This window comes from Ochotona curzoniae, unplaced genomic scaffold (assembly GCF_017591425.1).
Source record: "Ochotona curzoniae isolate NIBS_2020 unplaced genomic scaffold, NIBS_Ocur_1.0 contig_430, whole genome shotgun sequence".
NCBI classification, from domain to species: domain Eukaryota; kingdom Metazoa; phylum Chordata; class Mammalia; order Lagomorpha; family Ochotonidae; genus Ochotona; species Ochotona curzoniae.
This window is the reverse complement of record NW_024466219.1, coordinates 18,691,767-18,713,421: the sequence shown is the minus strand read 5'-3', so window position 1 is coordinate 18,713,421 and position 21,655 is coordinate 18,691,767.

Genomic DNA, 21,655 nt, shown 5'->3' with positions numbered 1-21,655 from the left:
CAGCGGGTACCCCCTACACTCTTTGTCTCACTCTCCCATGGGCCTGACGCTAATGTGACAGTTTCAAGTCAAGATCCATTTCCAGGATTAAACGAGGATGGTCCTCTGATCAGACTCAAACTGTGCCATTTTTATCATAGGGAAAAAAATTCCTTTTTGGTAGTACAACCTAAAAGAGATGCTCTCGGCGTGGGCTTTGCTGTGTTCCTTGCAGTTGTTGGTGTAAGGCTTCCCTCTTTGCTTTAGTGGTATCTATCTGCCCAGGTTTGGAGCTGGGAGAGTTCTAATGTCCACGAGAGCCGGGGATCAGCTTCAGAGCTCTGGGCTGTGCTCTGCCATGGATTCGGTCGTTTCTGAAGCAGTAGGGAGGAGGTGAAAACACGTGTGGCTGGGAGCGGTCAAAGGAGGGACAGCAGCCACGGGCTTATTAAAAAACAGTTTTTTTCCTCAGTCTAGCAAATTGGTCTAGCAAATTTGGGGAAAAGAAAAAAAAAAGCTAAAGGGAAGCAAGCTTCTGCATGATAAAGTGTTATAAGTGGGGTGAACCCTCCGTGGTTCACTTGGCTGGGGTGAGCCACTCTGGGTGGCGGCTGTGAGTGCTGTGGTTGGACACGTGTGAGGTAGGCGACAAGACTCCAAGAGCTACAAGGAGACTGCAGTTTACTGACACGGGGGAGCCTGTCCCAGCCGCTACTGCTGTGTTTTCCCAGTATGGAAGGGATGCTGGGAGAGGCACTAGAACTGAAGACCAAGATGAGAAACAACAGCTCTAGGCTGCATGCAGAGCTGGACGTGTGGAAATGGAAATGAGCAGAGGACAGGGCAGGGGGAGCCCAAGGTGGCAGAAGAAAGAGGATTTCATTGAAAAAATTGGCTTTATGGATTCCAAAGCTAGCCTCGGTACATTATGCCATTAAAATTTAGAAATTAATTTTATTGCCTCCATTTATGAGAGAGAGAGAGAGCATTTCCCTTTGGAACAGACTCCCACAACAGGTACTCACAGATACCTATAACAGCCATGGCTGGAGCAGGCAGACGCCAGGAGCCAGGAATCAATCCATCTCCTACAGGAGTGTCATGGACTCAACCTCCTGAGCCATCACCTGCTGCCTCCCAGGGTGCATTTTTACAGCAAAATGGAATCAGGAATGGAGGCAAGGCTTGAACTCAGCATATGGGATGCTGTTTATTTAATTTAATTTTGTTTTAGATTTATTTGATTTGCTTGAAAGGAAGAGCCACAGAGAGTGGGGAGACAGAGACAGCTTCCTCGTTCACGTCCCTGATATCTACACAGATCAGGACTGAGCTAGGCCAAAGCCAGGGGCCTAGAACTCTAGCTGGTTGTCCGACATGGGTGGCAAGGTCCCAGCACATTGGCTGCTTTCCCAGGCTCAGTAGCAGGTAGCTGGATCGGAAGCAGAGGATCTGTGATTCGAACTAGTGCTGATGTGGGATGGGTGTCATAGGTGGTGGCTCAGGATGGCAGGCCTTAATGGACATCAGTGCATGGCCTCAGGATATCTTTTAATTTTTATTCTTATTTTTATTTTTTTTTTAGCTTTTTTTTTATTGATTACATTGCATTATGTGACACAGTTTTATAGGCACTGGGATTCCCCCTTTCCCCCCCGCCCAACCTGCCCCTCCCATGGTGGATTCTTTTTGCATTACCACAGTTCAAATTCAGTTGAGATTCTTTCCTTGCAAGCATCTACAAAGCATAGAGTCCAGCATCTTATTGTCCAGATAAGTTCAACAGTTTCTTGGGGAGACTGTCTCTGGTCTGAAGGTAGAGCCGACAGAGTATCATCCCAATCAATTAAAAGCCCCAACATTACATCAGTAACAATTTATAATGTAATGGAATTAGTTAACATGGTATTGTGTAACCAGCATGTTAAAAGAGAGAGAGAGAGAAAAAAAAAAAAAAGAGTGCAAGTTCTGAACCACATCCTATGACTTCTACATTGACATTACAATTATTAGTTCATATACAACTGGGTTCTATACACCTTAAAATGGCTATAGATTACTATTCAGCTGTCTCATGTCTATTTTAATTTTAGTATTTAGCAGTTTATAGCGTTGAAGCATGATTTTGCAGAACCTGGCTGTTTTTCGGGTAGCCTAACTCTATAATTCTAATAAGACATATGTCAACAGTTTAGGTGAACAGTTTTAGGAGGGGTGTGCAGAGAAATCCTCCATACCCTAGTGAGGAGTAACTAATCTTTGTGTCCCACCCAGTGAGTTATAAGTGCATCCCCACTGCCCGTTTCCTGTTTCTAAGCTTTCCTTGCTGTTCTCTATCTATTCTAGGGGTTTTTTGTTGTTGTTGTTTATTTGTTTATTTGTTAGTTTGTTTTGAGGGGTTTCTGGAGCGATCCTGATGGTCATTACGTGAGAGGGTGGAGACCCAAAGTCAGAACCAGGCAAGGACCAGGGAAAGCTGCTCTCCCTAGTCCCAAAGGAAGTTTACTGTTTTGTTTCTGCGGACCGCTCAGTGCTCCTGGTTGTCGTTCCGATGACCTTGGATCCAGCAAGGCAGGGTATGGGCTTCTTCCATCCCATGTGGGAGATCCAAATGGAAGTGAGTGACCTCAGAGTTCTCGGCCTCCGAAGGCGCTCCAATTCCCCGTGGTCTCCTTGGCGGTTGGGATGTAGTCCTTGGAGCTCGTACTGATAGTCCTTGGTGAGGATCTAGGAGTCTTCAGGGTTGGGATACAAGCCTCCTCCTGTCTGCCTGCTCCACTCTGGGGTGCCCCCCTGCTCTGTGCATATGACCTCCTGTTAAGAGGTTGTTGGGATTGCTCCTGATTCCCCCTATATGCCTTTGTAGTTTTGTTATTTTCTAATGCTGATTTGAGTCTGTTGTCTATGAGTTATCAGTTATGATCCTGATAGGTTATACTTCCCGTCTTCCTCACACCTTCTTGGGTGATGTAAGATTTAAAAAGCTAATTTATTACAGCAGGATTCTCACCTGCTGCTGAAAACAAAAACTACTTCAACTTCTTGGCAAAAACAGCCTCCCAATGTACTCTTAACATGTAGAAGGACTAGTGTACCTAGAAGTAAGGATATGTTGCAGCATGCATCTCTACTCCCGAATAAAAGGATTCCCAATGAAACTGTTAAATATATCTTCACCATGGGATGCTGGACTTTCTACCATTGTTCGTACCTACAATGTCATGATAGCCTTAAATAGCAGAATGGTGGACTGGAGACTGTTGCTGAAGGACGGTATGATTATAATAATGTGGGAGAAAACAGTGGGAAGGGGTATGGGAAGAGTGGAATGGGAAATCCCTGAGCCTACGGAACTGTGTCATGAAAAATAAAAACAAGAGAAAACAAAAAACCCAAAGAAATAAGTGATGCAGCTGAGATGCAAACCAGTATCTGTATGGGATGCGGGCCTTAGCAGGTGGGGGATTAACTCACTATGCCACCATGCCAACCTCATTAATATTGACTTTTAAATCCATGAGGCTTTTGAAATGCAGTGTTTGCATTTTAGCTATGCTTTTTAAAAATGTAGTTAAAATGCGTTTTAAATGTACTTTTGAAAACTTAGAACCTATAGACTTAGAAAAAAATACAAAATTTCCCTTAATTTTAAAAAAGACAATGTAGAAGGAATCCAATCAGTGACTAAGAATGTGTGGGAAGCAGTGACAACAGGAACATTCACAGCAATGCCTATGACTCAAGAAAACTTGGCCTTCAGCATTTTAATTACTGTACATAAATAAGGAAGATTAAAAATGAATTTTCCATTCAGACAGTTTCTGAATAGCTGTGGGAAAAACTCAAGAGTGAAAAATTATTTTAACATGAGCTCCAAAAAAAAAAAAAACCCAAAAAACCCAGTGTAGTATGTTGGAATGCTTAAGGGAAGTCAGGAGCGTGTTCTCATGCATGTGCCTGTGGGAGGAGGGAGTATAAATACCAAAAGAAGGTAAGATCAGTCAACTGCCAGCTAGCAAAATCGATCTGAAAGAGAAAGGCCTTGTATAAAAATATATACAGACTTTAACATGAGAAGTAACTGCAGTAGAAGTTAATTTTACAGTCATTTTTATGGCTATACTGATTTGGAAATGTGAGTACAATAGATTTAAGAAAACCCTCATTAGCTGAATTAGTCTGCAGTAGTGATGCTAGCCCAGCGTTAGCCTGCCTCTCCCCAGGGGCCTTTCCTCTAGTGTGGGTTAGCAAAGGGAGGGTTGAGCCCTGCACCTGCTCATCCACTGGGAACCTCGGCTCCTTCTGTTGATGGTCACCCAGACTCCCTGGTAGGTGCCAGCTCTACGGTGGTCACCCATGACGGGATCTGTGTAGGACTCACACCCCCTGGCCCTGTGGCTCATGGCACATAGGGGATTTTCAGTTATATTTGTAAGATTGGGTTAGCTAAAGAGAGTTACAGTTATGAAAGGTGAAGGTTTGCACTGTATGCTCATCTGAGTTTTCCAGGGCTTCATCAGATAGCACTAAGAAGTTACACTTTTGGGCCCGGCGCGGTGGCGCAAGTGGTTAAAGGTCCTTGCTTTGCACGCCCGGGATCCCATATGGGCGCCGGTTCTAATCCCGGCAGCCCCGCTTCCCTTCCAGCTCCCTGCCTGTGGCCTGGGAAAGCAGTCAAGGACAGCCCAAAGCTTTGGGACCCTGCACCCGCGTGGGAGACCTGGAAGAGGCTCCTGGCTTCGGATCGGCATAGTATCGGCCCGTTGCGCTCACTTAGGGAGTGAATCATCGGACGGAAGATCTTCCTCTCTGTCTCTCCTCTCTGTATATCCGCCTTTCCAATGAAAAAAATAATAAAAATAAATCTTAAAAAAAAAAAAAAAGAAGTTACACTTTTTATAGAGAGTCTCTCTCAGGAACTACAGGTTCTGCTGTTCTGCTCTTTCCACTCTGCTAGTTATCTTTTGGGAAATGGCAGCATCACCCATATAGCTTGTTTTTGCTTTAAAATCTTCCTCTTCACTTCTGATAGTATATGCTCAGCAGTTCCTCAAGTCTGAGTTATCTATTCTAGATTCAAATGGCGGCACTGACAGTCTTAACAGAGGAGCTCAAATGGGGATGTTGAAGCCTGTGTCCCAAGTTTTTTATTTTCAATTTTTTCAAAAAGATGTATTTGTTTGAAAGACAGAAAGAGAGACAGAGCAAGAGGAGCAATATCTTCCATGTGGTGATTCACTCACTCCCCAAGGGGCTACACTAGTGTGTGAGCCTGACCGAAGCCAGAAGCCAGGGATTCCATCCTGATCTCCTTGTAGGTGCAGGAACCCAAGCACTTTGGCCATCATCTGCTGTCTTCCCAGGGCGATTAGCAGGAAGCTAGATGGGAAGCAGAGCAGGTAGCACTGCCACCAATGCTCCAGGATGGAATACGGCGGTTGCAATCAGTGGTTTAACCCACAGCACCACAACGCCACCCTTTTTCTGGTTGTCTAGCTGTGCCTGCTGATCAGATATCTACTCAACCATCCGAGGACAAGGTGCTGCAGAGCAACTCGTCAGGGCAAAGAGAAGCATTTCCTTAATGTCTACATTTGCCTCTCTCTGGTGGAATTGTCACTTCACACTCATGGGAAGTCAGACTTCTGAAAACTCCTCACGTCCTGGGTACGTTTTCATCGTGCTAGTTGGCAGAGAGCCTTTTGATACAACAAAACTTGAAAGTTGGGTTATAAGGGACAGTATTAGCAAAGAGATGGATCTTTATATAGATGCTGTCAAAGTTGTCATGGAACCATCTTTGTCAAAATCCAACAACAGCCAAAAAAAAAAAAAAAAAGAGTAAGGAATCACATTGGGAGGTTATGAAGCACAGGCTATCCTGTGTGTGTGTGTAGGAAAACAAGAACTGTTCACAAGAGATTCTACCAGAACCACAGCCTTGCACAAGGGCCACCACAACCTTATATAGAATAGTTCTGCAAGGAAGCTTGCCCAACTCCGTTTCATCTTGGGACCGATGCCACCCTTGTTACTGATCCTTGTGGCCAAGGGCAATGTTTCAGAATATCTCATATAACCTCTTTGATTTTGCCTGTTGAAACTTCCACTTACTTTCATGTCTTTGAGTATACACATAGTCTATTATGACATGCCTAATAAATCTTTTTTTTTTTTTTTACTGACTTAACAAAGGATGATTTTATCAAGAGTGAGGGACAAGATTGGTATTTACCTCAGCCAAACCTTCCAGGAGAACAAACCATAAAGACTTATACAATAATTTGGTTTAAAAATTATTCATAATATTAGCATTAAATCTGATATTTAAAGGACCAAGTAGAGGCCCCGATGTGGTAGCCTAGTGGGTAAAGTCCTCGCTTTGTACATGCCGGGTTCTAATCCTGGCAGCCCAGCTTCCCATCCAGCTCCCTGCTTGTGGCCTGGGAAAGCAGTCGAGGATGGGCCAAAGCCTTGGGACCCTGTACCTGCATGAGAGACCTAGAGGAGGCTCCTGGCTCCTGGCTTCGGATCAGCTCAGTTCCGGCTGATGTGGCCAGTTGGGGAGTGAATCATCAGACGGAAGATCTTCCTCTCTGTCTCTCCTCCTCTCTGTATATCTGACTTTCTAATAAAAGTAAATAAATCTCTTTTTTAAAGATGTGTTAAGAACCAAAGGGAACACCACATGTAAAAATAAGCCAGGAAAACACAAGCTTGCATAGACGAGTTGATGTACATGGGCAGTTAGTGGCTGAGCACCAGAGAGTACCTGGCATGAAGCTGACCTGCTCTACCTCCCGAGACAGGAAAGTTGCCAGCACCATGTTTCTCATTTCCTCAGTGAGGTGCTGAGCAGGAATAACTTGTGCTGTATGAGGGTGGATTGAAATAGACTGTTTCCATCAGTCTAGTCCAGATGGGTGCATAAAAAAAATCACCCGTGTTCACTACCAGTCACCCGTAAGGCATCCAGGAAATCTCTCCCAGTTTACTCAATCTCTGTTTAAAACCTAATTAATCTTTCTACAAGCTGTCTCTATTTGTTCTTTAGTTTAACAATACTAAAGGCATGGAAGGCCTAACTGTGAATGAAATGAAATGTGGGTCCAGCATTGAGCAAGAAATGATTTACTTTTTGGATTCATTAGAAGAATGGTCTGGTAGAATGGTCAGACTTGGGTGGAGGTAGGACATAGATTTATACATGCCTGTGTGTGCCTGATGGTCATCAGCCATCTGTCATCGTCACGATGTGTACCTCCCTCCTCCTGTCTTCCTTCCTTCCTTCCTTCCTTCCTTCCTTCCTTCCTTCCTTCCTTCCTCCCTCCCTCCCTCCCTCCCTCCCTTCCTTCTTTCCTTCCCTTCCTCCCTCCCTCCCTTCCTGTTTCCATCACCATTTATATATATATATCTATATATAAAATATATATTTTTAAAAAAGATTTATTTATTTCTATTGGAAAGTCAGATATACAGAGAGACAGAGAGGAAGGTCTTCCGTCCAATGATTCACTCCCCAAGTGGCTGCAACGGCCAGTGCTGCACTAATCCGAAGCCAGGAGCCAGGAGCTTCTTCCAGGTCTCAAATGTGGGTGCAGGGTCCCAAGGCTTTGGGGCCATCCGCGATTGCTTTCCCAGGCCTCAAGCAGAGAGATGGATGGGAAGTGGAACAGCTAGAACGTGAACTGGTGCCCATATGGTATGCCACTTGGAGGTGGAGGATTAGCCAGTTGAGCCAACATACCAGCCCCATGAAGCCAATTTCTTTTTTCTTTTGTTTTCTTTCTTTCTTTTTTTTTTTTTTTTTGTGAAGCTGATTTCTAAGTCAGATGCCAGTATGGCCTTTCCCTTCACTATCCAGTGCTCCTTTGTGAACTTGAAAAATACCTTCTTTTTTAGGTTTCATGTGAAGCACTGGTCTCCACTTCACAGAATGTGCTACTTGTCTGATAAGCAGAGCTCTGAGAAACCACTGGTTTTTTTTTTTTATTATAAAAGCACATCATTCATTTAAAAATATACTGATGTGTATTGCTGCTCCCCAAAGTCATCCATTAACAAACATTTTAGAATGTGAAGCTTCTGTGCATTAAAGTCTGCTTCTGCTTCCCTCCCTTCACATGTGTGCCGTCTCACCAGCATCCTCGGCTAGGAATTCTGGGACTCTTCGAAATAGCAACTGAACTCACTCGTGCTCAGGAGGCTGGCTCGCTCATAAAATCAGGCTCTAATTTAATAGCGCCCTTCTCTTCCTGAAACTCGAGAGTTTTCTCTTCCAGAGAAGTTGGCGGCTCTTGGCTCAGAACTCTGTTAGACCATCCTAATTATTTCACGAAGGGTTTCACATTCCAAATGGAAGCTCCCCCACCCCCCCACCCCGGGGCGCTCTCACTGTGTCTCACACCGTGTGCACGTGCCGCCCCCACGTCTATTTTACACCCAGCGTGACTTATCATCTGTCATAAAGAATATTTAATTTGATGCAGTAAAATGGAGCCCAAACTGATCTCAACAGAAGACGCTGGCACATCCTGCGCTCAGGCAGCTGGGCAGAGCGCCTGGTGGGGAGAGGCCGCCAGGAGGGCGAATCCTGGAGCCAGGTGGTCGGAGACAAGAGTCAGAATGCATTCAGAGGTTTTTCATCGGTCTTCTAAGTAATGTGATGGGATAGCCCTGCAAGACCTCTCATATAGAAAAATAAGCACCTTAACCACACCTACAAATGCAGGGTAGTTTCATTTTCCACATGGCTTTCTAGTGTTTTTCCTTGACTAGTATCTTTAACATCTCTTTTAAACGCAGCAAGCCTATATGTTCTTTTAAATTTTCTACTTGCGACTATACTATAAATGCTCCTCACGTTTTTGCACTTTTTTAAAAATAGCTTTTCCCTTTAGTATTTTCATGCTCGTTCCTAGTAGTGGCGTGTCAGCAGTTTGTTGAATTGGTTTCCTTGTCAGCAGTTGTTATCGGTAACCACGTGACCTAGCACTGCTCAGGGTAATTATTAACATTATACATGCGGTGCAAATCTAACTTAATTCTTGTAATAAAATGAATACAAGTTAGGTGGATTATCTATAATAGCAATAATTAGCTCAGAGCTGTGACAACTTTCAGTGTTGTAACAAGGTTCTTTTCCGTAGCACATCAGTCCTCTACCCCCCATGGGCGTTCCTACCATGAACCTGGTGCTCTGAGTGGCAGAGATTGGCACACTTGGCAGCTGGACTGCTTGCATTTAGTCTGGCTTCTGAGTTACTTCCGCCGTACGCTTAGTAAATTACCTAAACTACATACAGCTCCAGTAGTTTCCTTTATAAAATGACTACAAGATGACACCTCCTCTACAGCCTTATTTTCGCACTATATGCTCCAAGGAAGCACTTGATAAATGTTAGTTACCACCTGTGCCACAGCAACATCTACAGTTTGAAGCAGCTGCCCTGTGGCTTGCCAATGTTTATGATAAAAATGGATCCTCACTTGCACCTGCAGCTGTGTGAAAATGGAGGATGAGGCTCAGTGAATCAGGGCATTTTGTGTGACATAATTTTGCAAGTATATCTATTTTTAAAAAGAATCATTTAAAGCAAATCTCTTGGGGACTGACTTTGTGGGTTAAGCCGCAGCCTGTGACGTGGGAATCCCACAGGATCACCAGTTGAATCCAACGGCTGTGTTTTCTATCCAGCTCCCTGCTCACGAGCTTGGTAAACCAGTGTAGATGGCCCAAGTGCTTGGGGCCATGCCACCGATAAGGGAGACCCAGATGGAGCTCCAGGCTCCTGCTTTCAGTCTGAGCAGTGAAGTCGCAGATGGAAAATCTTTGTTCCTTTCTGTAGCTCTGCCTTTCAATCAGTGAATAAATGGTTAGAAAAAGATTTGATCTTTTGGGAAGATTAAGCATGTGGAACCTCCTTATTCTGAAATGGTGGCAAAAGTTAAAATATTTTAAACTTACCAAGCACGCTTCAACTGACACTTCTTCTAAACATGCTGTGTTCCACTGTTCCATATAGAAGGAAAATACTGGAAAAGGCCTCAGTATACCTCCAGGCAACTGGTAGTCGTTGGAGCTCCTAGAAGTCTTGGATAAGGAAAGAAAATCATGGTAGAATGAAAATCGTCCCTTGAGGAGTCAGGGGAGTTAGTTTTCATGCAGACTACTGCTTGTTGCCTAGTGCATGCCATGGACGTGTCTGGCTAGTAATGCAAGCATTCCAGTGTGGTAGGACTGTGTACCAGGCTGTAGGTGATGGGTTTGGTGACTTTTATCGTGTGGAGTATATTCGTTGGAATTTAGTTATTTATTTTGAAAGCCAGAATTCCAGAGAAAGACATAGAGACACGGAGACAGAGACCTTCCGTCCCCTGGTGCACTGCCCTTTGGCAGCCGTGGTGAGTGGCTGGGTCAAACAGAAGCCAGGAGGCAGGAACCTCCTCGTGTCTCCCATGTGGCCGGCAGGGACCCAACACCAGGCTCCTGAGCTTTGATAATTCCTTAGGAGGATTCAGCATGAAGTTGTATTCAGGGCTCTGATTTACTACAGCAAAAGACAGGGAGGGAAATTGGCAGAGGGAAATTGGCAAAGGGAAAAGGCGTGTGAGTGAAGTCCAGAGGAAAGTAGGTGAAAGGTTTCCAGGAGCCTCTTCCAGGAGACGCTGGAGCGTTGCAGGCTTTCTGTAATTCCCCCGGGGACTCTGACGCCATGTGGAATGTCTGTCAGGGCCACGGTGCCTCTGGTTCTTGTGGAGAGCTTGTCCTGGAAACATTGCCTAGCACACACTCCAGACTCGCAGGAGGAAAGCAAGCGTGCACTGTAAGCTGTGTGGTTTGTACAGACAGTTCAGGCACAGCATGGTGCTCCTGTCCCTGTAGGAGTCCAAGTCCCCAGATGCCAGCCCAAGACCAGAGGGAGGAATTTGATTTTGTAGAGATTCTTATCGTTCAGATAATGCTGCGAATGAGCACCCTCATGCAATTACTAGTATTAATTATTTTTTAGTGATTCTTGACAGTTCCTTTAGTTCAAAACTCCCTGGACTGAGTTAACCGGAGCTATTCTGTGAGCTTATGTGTAGGCAAAGTTTTGCAGGAAGGGCATGAAGAAGCATCGGGCTGGGGCTTAGAGTGTTGCTGGATATGTTAAGAGCAGGATCGTGGCTCAGAGGCGGGTGGCACAGCGTGAGGCTCCAGTGCTGCTTGCTGTGACTGGGAGGCCGGCGCAGGGCAGTGACCTGCACACCCATCTGTGTCTCTCTTGGAATGCAAAGGGGCTTTGTTCCCATGGCCTTCTGTTTCCTGTTTTAGTGACAGGGTCCAGAATTTCTCTTCTAACCTTCAGTTCCTCCCCTTAGGCCAGGAATTGCCTTCAGCACTTGGGGTAAAGTGTGGTCGTTAGTGCTTCCCAGTTATTACACAGATGCCCAAGACAGTTTAAAAAGTAAAGTGCAATGGGGCAGAAGTCGCAGCCTTGGGGATTAACCCTTCACTCGGGACACTCATTCGTATATCAGGGTGCTTGGTGTTGAGTTCTGTCTCTGCTTTTGATCCAGTTTCCTACTAAGCACTTCTGGGTAGGGAACAGAGGATGGCTGAGATTCTGGGCTCCCTGACACACACAAACATGGGCCACCAGGGTATTTTCTGATTTTTGGCTTCAACCTGGCCCAGGCCTGGCTGTTACAGGCACTTGGGGGAGTGAACCAGCAGGTGGAAGATCTCTCTCTATCTTCTCTCTCTCTGTCTCATTCTCTGTGTGTGTGTCTCTGCTTTCTGGAATGTAAAGTATGCTAAACTCAAATGATAGACAAAGACAGGTGTGGAAAATGGGTGGATGGTTTCCATCCCAGCCTCGGGGTCTGGCCCAGTGGAAGGGAAGAAAGTTTTCTTTTGGGGGGGGAGAGGAGGCAGTGGTGAGGTTGAGCCTTAAGGGGTAGGCTGGAGTGAACCAGGCAATGGGAAACATGAAGGGAGCTCAGGATGGAGGGGAGTTGTCGTGGATCAAGGCATGACGGAACAGGCAGGGTGTCTGCAGAGGGTTGCCAGCAGTTCTGTGTCCTCCGGGGGAATGTAGCGCGGCAGGTGGCCGTGATGTCACGGCAGAGGTATCTGGGCACATCATTTTAAAGAGGTTGGGATGTATCATTGAACTTGAGTGTCACTGTGAGCCTCCACTCTTCAGCCAAGGATCTGCCCTTCCTGGGAAGTAGAGAGCCTTGTTTTGGGGGTGTTGACCAGTTGTCGCTGTTGACAACTCAGCACCGTTGGGCATCCACGGTTGCTGGGCCGGCCGGCCTCGTTTCCTCCAGGTCTGTCTTGTGCCCTCGGCGGTGACTCATCTGGAGGCTCTCTGGGGAGGGCAGGCAGCGCTGGCTGGAGCCCACCCTTAACCTGGGGGAAGCAGTCCTGCTCAGGACGGTGCACCACCATATCCAGCCGCTGGGTGGCGCTGCCATTCCTGCCAGCAGCAGCTGCTTGGGAAGCACGGTCCTGCTTTTCAGCGTTGAGGTGGGGCAGGGTCGCTTTGGCATCCACTGTGACCCGGTGTCGTCCAGGGTGCCACGGAACTGTTCACTGGCAGTAAGAGGGGGCCTCTGAAGCCGCTAGCGCCCCTGGCCAGCCCCATGCCCAGCTTTTCTGTGTCTTCTGGGCTTCCACCCTCATGTTTATGGAACTCTTGCACCTGTGTACCCTCTGGTACAACACCAGTGCATCCTTCTTCCTGGCTTCTGCTTCTTTATCCTCCATCCCAGAAACTCTTGTTTCGGAGCCACCTCCCTCTCCCCAGTTCAACCGATGCTATCTGACCCGTTTATGTTAGACAGGATTCCCACAAACAACCAATATATATGTCCATCACCTTGCGTAGGTTACCCCCCATATACCTACCTTTTTAGTGTGGTGTGAAGATCTAAATTCTACTCTAGCAGTATACAATACAGTATTGCAGTATTGTCAACTGTAACTGTATGCTGCTGCAAGATGGAAAGAAGTGGTGATCTGGCAATATTCACTATTTGAGTCAAAAGCACTTCAAAAACAGCAGGTCCAGAATGATTCGACCCCTGAACTGTTTCTTAGACGCACACAACGTGATTCCCATCCTGGGAATAGAGCAACATTTACCCATCAAGGTCAGGAAGCTGAGATTCAGGTAAGTGCGTACAAACTCTGTTCGACTCTGAGCTTCTTGATGCCCCTAGTCCATTCACTCACTGAGCCGAGCCCCTTTGTCTCATTGTCACAGTTCACTCTTTTTTTGTTCAGTTTGGTGCAACTTGATCACACGCACACAACACCATAACGAGTGGACCCTAAGCCCTCCTTCAGCTCCTCACTTCCTTGTGACTACACCTTGCAAAAACATTGTTTTTGTTTGTTTTTGGTAATCTGTCTGGAGTCAGTTCCAGTCTTCAGGCCCAATTAGCGGCCGAGGAAGAGAGGTAGAGTGCCCCACCCCTGCCCCGTGACCCACGTGACACTTTGCATCATCCGACCTTAGTCTCCCTCACCTCCTCCCAGCAGGCATCTTTGTACTCTGTTTCTGTAGGTTCAAATTTGATTTTTTTAAAATAAAAGATTCCACATACACGTGACACCACACAATATTTGTCTCTTCTCTTACCCAGAGGAGTGTTTTTTAGTTGTTGCAAATGACGGTGTCTCCTTTGTGAAGGTTGAATAATATAATATAATTAATATAATATCTATAAATGCTCTGATCTCCATCCCCTGGGCCTCCTTGGAGCTAGAAAAGTTAGCTTCAGTATTGCTGAGATTGGGAAGATTTAGCAGGGATATTCTGGCCCTCCTTGCCATGCTCCTCAAGTTGGTGACCCTTGGTGTGAAGTAGAGAACTAAGGGGGCCAAGAGGCTGACATGGAGGCAGGGTTGCTGGAGATGCTGTGAAGAAAATGATGCTACTGTATGATCTATGAGTCATTGAAGAATTTAATAAGAAAGTGTTTTGAAGACAAAACTAACAAGAAAAACCAAAATCCATGAGATACAGTTTCCACTGATCTTCGTTGGTGAAATGTATTTCCTGTAGACAACAAATAGATGGGTTTTGTTTTGTAATCCAATTTACTAATCTTTGACATTTGATTGATGAGATGAAGTCATTTGCATTCAGGGTTAATACAAATGGGTGATAATTTAGTTCTGTCATTTTAGCAATGGGTTGTTCATTGATTTAGTCTTCTGTTGTTATTGTACTGAGATGTTCTTCACATTTGCCTTTAGTTTTGGTGCTATTCCTCTTCTCTGTCAAGAGAACATCTTTAAGTATCATTTGTAGGGCAAATTTGGAAGAGGCATATTCTTTTAACTTTACTGTGGAAGAATTTTATTTCATTTTCAAAGACAAAGGAAAGTTTTGCTGGGTACATTATCCTGGGCTGACAATTTTTTGCTTTTAGAATCACGAATATGTTGCTCCATTTTCTACTGGCCTGTAGGTTTTCCTGTGAGAGGTCTGTGGATTTAATTGGCATTCCTTTATAAGTCAATTGATTTTTTTCATGTGCACATTTAAGAAACTTTTCCTATGTTCAATTGAAGAGAGCTTGAGTACCATGTGTCGTGACGAAGATCACTTCTGGTCAACCGTGATGGGAGTTCTGTGCCCCTCCTGAATGTTGTTTCCCAATTCTTTCTCTAGACTAGGGAAGTTTTCCCTTATTGTTTTATTGAATACACCTTTAATACAAGTTCCTCTTTCTGTACCTTCTGGGACTCCCATAACTCCTATATTTTGCCATTTAATAGTGTCTTTCAATTCTTGAATACTTTTTTTTTTTAAGATTTATTTACTTATTGGAAAGGCAGATATACAGAGAGGAGGAGAGTCAAAGAGGAAGATCTTCCATCCGAAGATTCACTCCTCAAGTGAGCGCAACTGCTGACGCTATGCTGATCTGAAGCCAGGATCCAGGAACTTCTTCCAGGTATCCCACACAGGTGCAGGGTCCCAAAGCTTTGGGGCGTCCTCGAGTGCATTCCCAGGCCACAAGCAGGGAGCTGGATGGGAAGTGGAGCTGCTGGGATTAGAACCGGCACCCATATGGGATCCCGGGACGTTCAAGGCGAGGACTTTAGCCGCTAGGCCATGCCGCCGGACCCTCTTGAATACTTTTTTGGCCTGATCCAGCTCTGCTTCCAGCTTTTGTTTTGTTTCCTCCTGGTGACAGAAAATATCTTCCAAATCTGAGATTCTTTTTTCTGCTTCATTCATTCTATTTTGGAGACTCTCTACTGTACTTTTAATTTGTTCTGCTGTATTTGTAATTCTGATATGTCAGCTTTCATTTGATTCATTTCCTATATGACATGTCCCTTAAATTCTTTAAACTCCTGTATTACGTGCTTCTCGTTGTTAAGAAGCTTTATAACAAGTGTTTTGAATTCTGTATCCCCGATTTTCTCAGTGCATTCCTCAGTTAACTCTGAGGTTGGCAAAGGGCTTTGCTCCTTTGCAGGGAAGTCCTTGGTAATATTCATTATGCCATTGTCTCTTCTTTTGCTCTTGGTCATTGTACTTCTGGTTAGCAGATTCTTCTCCTTGGGGACAGGTTTCTAAATTGTGTCATCCCCAGGTCTACAATTCTATTTTACTTATTGCAGTTAGTACACAGCTGTTTGTTTTCAGTCACTTGTGCCACTCCCTCCAGCGAGTTCCAGGTCTGGGTTCTTTTTTTTTTTTTTTTTTAAAGATTTATTTTTATTATTTTTTATTGGAAAGGCGGATATACAGAGAGGAGAGACAGAGAGGAAGATCTTCCATCCGATGATTCACTCCCCAAGTGAGCCGAAGCCAGGAGCCTCTTCCAGGTCTCCCATGCAGGTGCAGGGTCCCAAAGCTTTGGGCTGTCCTCGACTGCTTTCCCAGGCCACAGGCAGGGAGCTGGATGGGAAGTGGGGCTGCCGGGATTAGAACCGGCGCCCATATGGGATCCCGGGCGTGCAAGGTGAGGACCTTAACCACTTGCGCCATTGCGCCGGGCCCCCAGGTCTGGGTTCTTATGTTAGACTTCCACCGTGGTCTCTGTAGCCCCAGGTCCTGGCTCACTACTCTCCACCTCCTCTGATACCATGCTGAGGCTGCACCGTTGTCTGTACAATCTTTCTTTCACTTCCTAGTAGAGCAGTTCTCAGGATTAGGGAGACACCAGGTGTCCTATATAACTAGATTGTTGGTGGTGCTGATCTTGCTAGAACCTACTAGCTGTTAGGTCCAAGAGCTACACAGACCTATTTTGACCTGTACAGTGCCGTAGTCGGTATTATTTTCCTGTGGGACCAGTGCATTGCAATGGAAGATTCTATCTCTTTCTCTGTCATTCTGCCTCTCAAATAAATAAAATGTTTTTAAATTATTTGAAAGACTGATAGAAACAGACACACAGAAAGAAATCTTTCATCTGCTGGTTCATTTCCTAAATATTTACAATAGCAGTGGCTGGGCCAGAATGGAGCCAGCAGCTGGGAACTGAGTCTGAATCTCCTAATTGGGTGATAGGCACCCAGTAACTTGAACCAATCGCTTGGCTTTCTAGAATGTGCCTACGCAGGCAGCTAGAATCAGGGTAGAGCTAGGACTTGAACTTAGACACTGCAATAAGGAATGCAGGAATTTTAAACAGCATTTTAGATGCTAGGCCAGTCATTCCCCTAGAAGAACATACATTTCATGATTCTCTCTATGATTTAGTCATGAAGTGTGTCGTTCGAAGTTTTAGAGACCATCACTCTGAAGAATGCCACAGTCATTTGAAAATTGCTGTGGAGAATCTCTTTGTTTTCTGTTGCTTTGATGGAACATTTTGGACTGAATAATTAAATAAAAGGTGATAGATTTGGCTCATGATTCTGGAGGTGGAGAGGTCCAAGAAATCCAAGGGTCTGGCCCCAGCATCTGGTGAAAGTCGTGGTGCAGGGTATCCCAGGGTAAGCATGGCAAGCATTGCTCTTAGAACAAAGCTGCTCCTGCAGTGGCCCAGTGGTCCATTAATCCACAAATGGATCCAAATATCCAACGAGGAAAAGGACAGAAGAAGCCTGGAACCCTAAAAGCACTGTTCCCTCACCGCCTGACTATTTGTTAGGGGATAAGAATAGAACTTGCTTTGGTTCAACCACTGTCAGGCAGTTAGGATTTCTGTGGCTCCCAGGGGTGCAGTGTTCACAAATGGTGGACTCACCCTTTGTGAATTTAGAGCTCTAATGACCCAGTCAGCTCCCCAAAATCCAATGTCTCCATGTGCTGCCTGTCAGATCCAGTGTTAACACGTGAACCATTGCGAGATGCGTTCAAACCACAGCAGCTATGGCTTGGGTTAGGTGGGACGTGCCAGCTCGGAGCATCCCAGCCAAGGGGTACGGGGACCCATGGGAGCTCAGGAACTCTGGGGAAGCCCAGAGCCGAGGTGGGGCTTAGCTGCCCTTAAGAAGTTTCACTCAGGGAGCAGCAACTGGGACACTGTCCTCCTGTGCCCATGTGGGGGCGCCTCCTTTGACCTCAGCTCACTGGGCTCTGTTCCAGTTGGTATTTGGCACCTATCATTTCAGTTTCTATTGAGAAGGAGGGAATAACACTTTATGAAAGGGAAATCAGAGATGGAGAGAGGCCTAAGACGTTCAGGCACTTGAGGAGGAGCTGCGAGTTGTTAGGGCAGGTGTCATCCGCTCGGTTAGCAGCCTGCTGACCTAGGAATTGTCTTGCTTGCGTCCCCCTGCCTGGAATGTGGTTTACCTGGAGACAAACACTACTATTGCCTAAAAAGTTCCAATTTTATTTAGAGTGGTGTGTGCCCAGCTGAGAAACCCATTTCTCAAACTGTCCTGACGGGAAGAGTGGTTATGTAGTGTGGCCATGAGATAGGAACTGAAGCACTGGATGGGGTTTTCCAGAAAACTTTATTTTTAATCAATATTTTAAAACTTATTTTCTTTCAAGAGGGCATTTATTTTATTTGAAAGACATAGAGACAGAAGGAGAGTCACATGAAGAGGGAGGGATCTTTTTTTTTAAGATTTATTTATTTTTATTGGAAAGGTTACAGAGAGAAGGGAGAAAAAGAGAGAAAGAACTTTTGTTCACTGATTCACTCCATAAGTGGCCGCAACAGTTGGAGCTGAGCTGAGCTGATCTGAAGCCAGGAGCCAGGAATTTCTTCCAGGTCTTCCACGCGGGTGCAGGGTCCCAAGGCTTTGGGCCGTCCTTGACTGCTTTCCCAGGACACAAACAGGGAGCTGGGTGGCAAGTGAAGCAGCTGGGACACAAACTAGTGCCCATATGGGATCTTGGCAAATGTAAGGTGAGGACTTTAACTACTAGGCTGCTGTGCCAGGCCTGAGAGGGAGAGATCTTGCAACCACTGGTTCACTCCCCAAATGGCTGCAGTAGCTGGAGCTGAGCTTGTCTGAAGCTAGGACCAGGGGCCTCTTCCGAGCCTCCCACCTGGTTTCAGGAACCCAAGTATTTAAGCCACCTTCTGCTGTTTTCCTAGCCATAAGCAGGGAGCTGTATCAGAAATGGGCATGCCTATATGGGATGCCAGTGTTGGAGGCAAAAGCTTAGTCTACTATGCCACTGTACCGGCCCTTTAATTTTGTTGTTTAAATTTCTTCTTCTTCTTTTTCCTCTTCCTCTTCTTCTTCTTCCTCTTTCTCCTCTTCCTCCTCTCTCTCTTCTTCTCCTTCTTCTTCTTTCCTAATTTGAAAGAGAACTAGAACTCTACTAAACATCTACTGAACCTCTACTGATGCAATCTGCAAATATCTGTAATAGCTGTACGTGAGCCAGGCCGAAGCCAGTAGGAGCCAGGAACTCAATCCAAGTTTAACATGTAGACGGCAGGAACTCAAGCACATTGGCCATCACCTGCTTTCTCTTGTGATGCATATCAGCAGGAAGCTGGAAGCAAAAATAGGGCTGGGACTGAAACCCAGTTGCATGATGAGTACGGAGCTACATGGAGAAGAATGGATAGCTGAGTGGAAGGACAGAAGAAGCCTCCGGCCTTTGCAGATCTCCTTCTGCTTCATGCAAACTTTTTACTATGGGAGGAAGATAAGGTTTGCCTTGACCCAGCCACCATCTTCCCTTGGGTGTTTGTTGTTGTAGCTCCCATTAAAATGTCAATAGGAGGGCCCTGAGTGCAGGGGTCCCTGCCAGTTAGGCTTTGTGCAAGGGGTTGATGCCCTTGGAAGGGAGGGGTGTGAGAGTATTGTGTGTCCCTGGGACCCCTGGTTTCCTGTTCTCTGGCCAGGAGAAAGAGAGAAATCCTGTCATTCTGCTGTTCAGCTTGGCTATCCTTGCGGACAGAAAACCAAAGCTACCAATCAGAGTTTAACTTGGTGTGCTAGAGGAGGAAAGAGGCAGTGAACTGGGTCTTTAAGCAGAACAGATTCTGGAATGTGGAAAGTGAAAATCGGGGCTGCCCAGGCTGCGAGTGCAATCTCCTTGTGCAATGGCAGCCCCATCAGGAGGGCAGCTTGACCTTGGATGGTGGCCTCTGAAATGTGGCTGGCTGAACTTGACGGTTCTGCTGCTCTGCAGCACAATGGAGTGACATGGCTCAGCGTGAGGCATCCTCTTCCATAGAAAGAGCTGCAGGAAAGGGGCTGGCAGGCTCCACACACTGATAAGGAAATGGGAAGACTGGTTGCCTGGTGTGGATGGCCTTAACTATGTGTGTGTGGTACACATTATACCCCTAAATCGTTCAGGTGTGAAATGAGAACCCTGAATTTAAAATAAATCGAAAAATAATAATAGAGGCTGGACGATGAGTGAATAGCTTTGCTCGAATGTTCCATTTCTGGAGCTACCTTCAACAACCCAACAACCCCTTCTGCTTTCTTTGATAATAAATGAATTGCATATAATTAAATATATGTGTATGTATTTAGTATTTAAGAAATGTAAAGTTTACTCTTCTCCCCCCCCCCAATAGAAAGAAATTGATTGTGATTATAGAAATGGACAAGTGCTGTCAATCAGAAAATTAGAGCTTTTTTTTTCCCTGCCTCTCCCCTTGGAGAGCTAGTTAAGCATTTATCAACATATTTTCAGCAAAGACCAAATGTTTAGTGCAATATTAACCAACAGGTGTGGGTTCACAGCACTCCCCATGCAAGCAATAAGCTCTGCATGGGCAAGTGCAAGGGAAAGAAAGCTGATTAATACTGAAAACAGCTTGCACAAGAGGGCACTTCAAAAAACTTTGTGGAAAATAGTATAAAAAGAGAACAGATTCCAGTGCAAAAATGTTTTGAAATCTGTGTATGGAAGGGATTCTTCAAAAATTTCATGGAAAATGTGCATGACAATTGAACATGGATTTGAAAATATTTTTGCCTCCAAATAAACTTTTCAAATTCCAGTTCTTTCCAAGAACTCTTTTGGAAGTACCCTTTGATGTTTTGGGTCCTGTGTTTTAAAAGTTGAGAGGCGAAAAGCTGCTTTTACTTTGACTTCAGCTTCAGACCTCTCACGGACTCATCTCCTCTCGTCAGCCCTCCTGCCTCCCTCTTGTTGACAATCTGCAGGCCTCCGCTCTTGCAAGCCTGGCTCCTTGCCCAGCTTGTGTCACCCTCCGAAGCCTCTGGGCCAGGATCTGGTCGAACAGTTGACCACTTGGATGCAGATACTTGCTGATCCTCTCTGGTTCACCACTCAGGTGCCAGGCATTTTTCTAAGGAGCTGCTTGTAGGCGGAACTGAAGAAGCAGAATCCTTGCCCTCACCTGGTCCATTCTAATAAGGAGAGTGGTGACAGATGACATTGTCAAAAATGACTCCCCCCATTGCACTGCCCACTGCAAATGCTCTTCATTTGCCATTGACACTCTGCCGTCAAGAGGTGGGGGAGTCTGTCTAGTCCTGTTTGGAAATGAGATGGCTACTGTATGACAGGCCCTAAAAGACAGCACAAACTTCTGCCTCTTCTCTTTTGGAACCTGTGCCTTTCAAGCCTTGAGGCCCTGTAAGAAATCTGGCAACCATGTACCTGCAATTTTGAGAAAGAACAGAAAGATGGAGATTCTCAAAGTGTGTTACAAGTTCCTGGTCCCAGCATGGGACTTTTCAGATGAAGTACTAGACTGGTGCATGACTGAGTTTTCAAAGTTTTCAAAGTTTTCTGAGTCTTGCTCCTGATCTTTGAACAACCCCAGCTGTGCCGAGAGGACTAGACATGGGCAGTTCCTGATGATCCCTGCCCGGACTGCAGATTCATGAGTGTTTGTCTCACGTTTTAAGTCACTAAGTTTGGGAATGGTTTGTTATGCAGCCATGGTAACTGGGAACAGGCACAAACAATAAACAAGATAAATGAGCAAAAATATGAAGAATGATAAGAGATAAGGAGGGAAATAAAAAAAAAAAGCAGGGATGGACTGTGTGACATGCTGGAGCAGGTGGCTAAGGGAGATCTTGTTGAAAAGCCACTCTTGAGGAAAGACTTACAGGATGTGAGACATCCAGACATAGAGAAGTGGAAACACACTCGTGGGTCCCAGGAATAGGTAGGAAACCCACATGGCTGGAGGGGGAGGGCAGTGTCGTGGGAGACAAGTTCTGAGAGCTGACGAGGAGCCAGAGGACATAGGATTTGCAGATTTCTGCAAGGACTTTGGCCTTTGCACTGAGTGTGATAGGCTC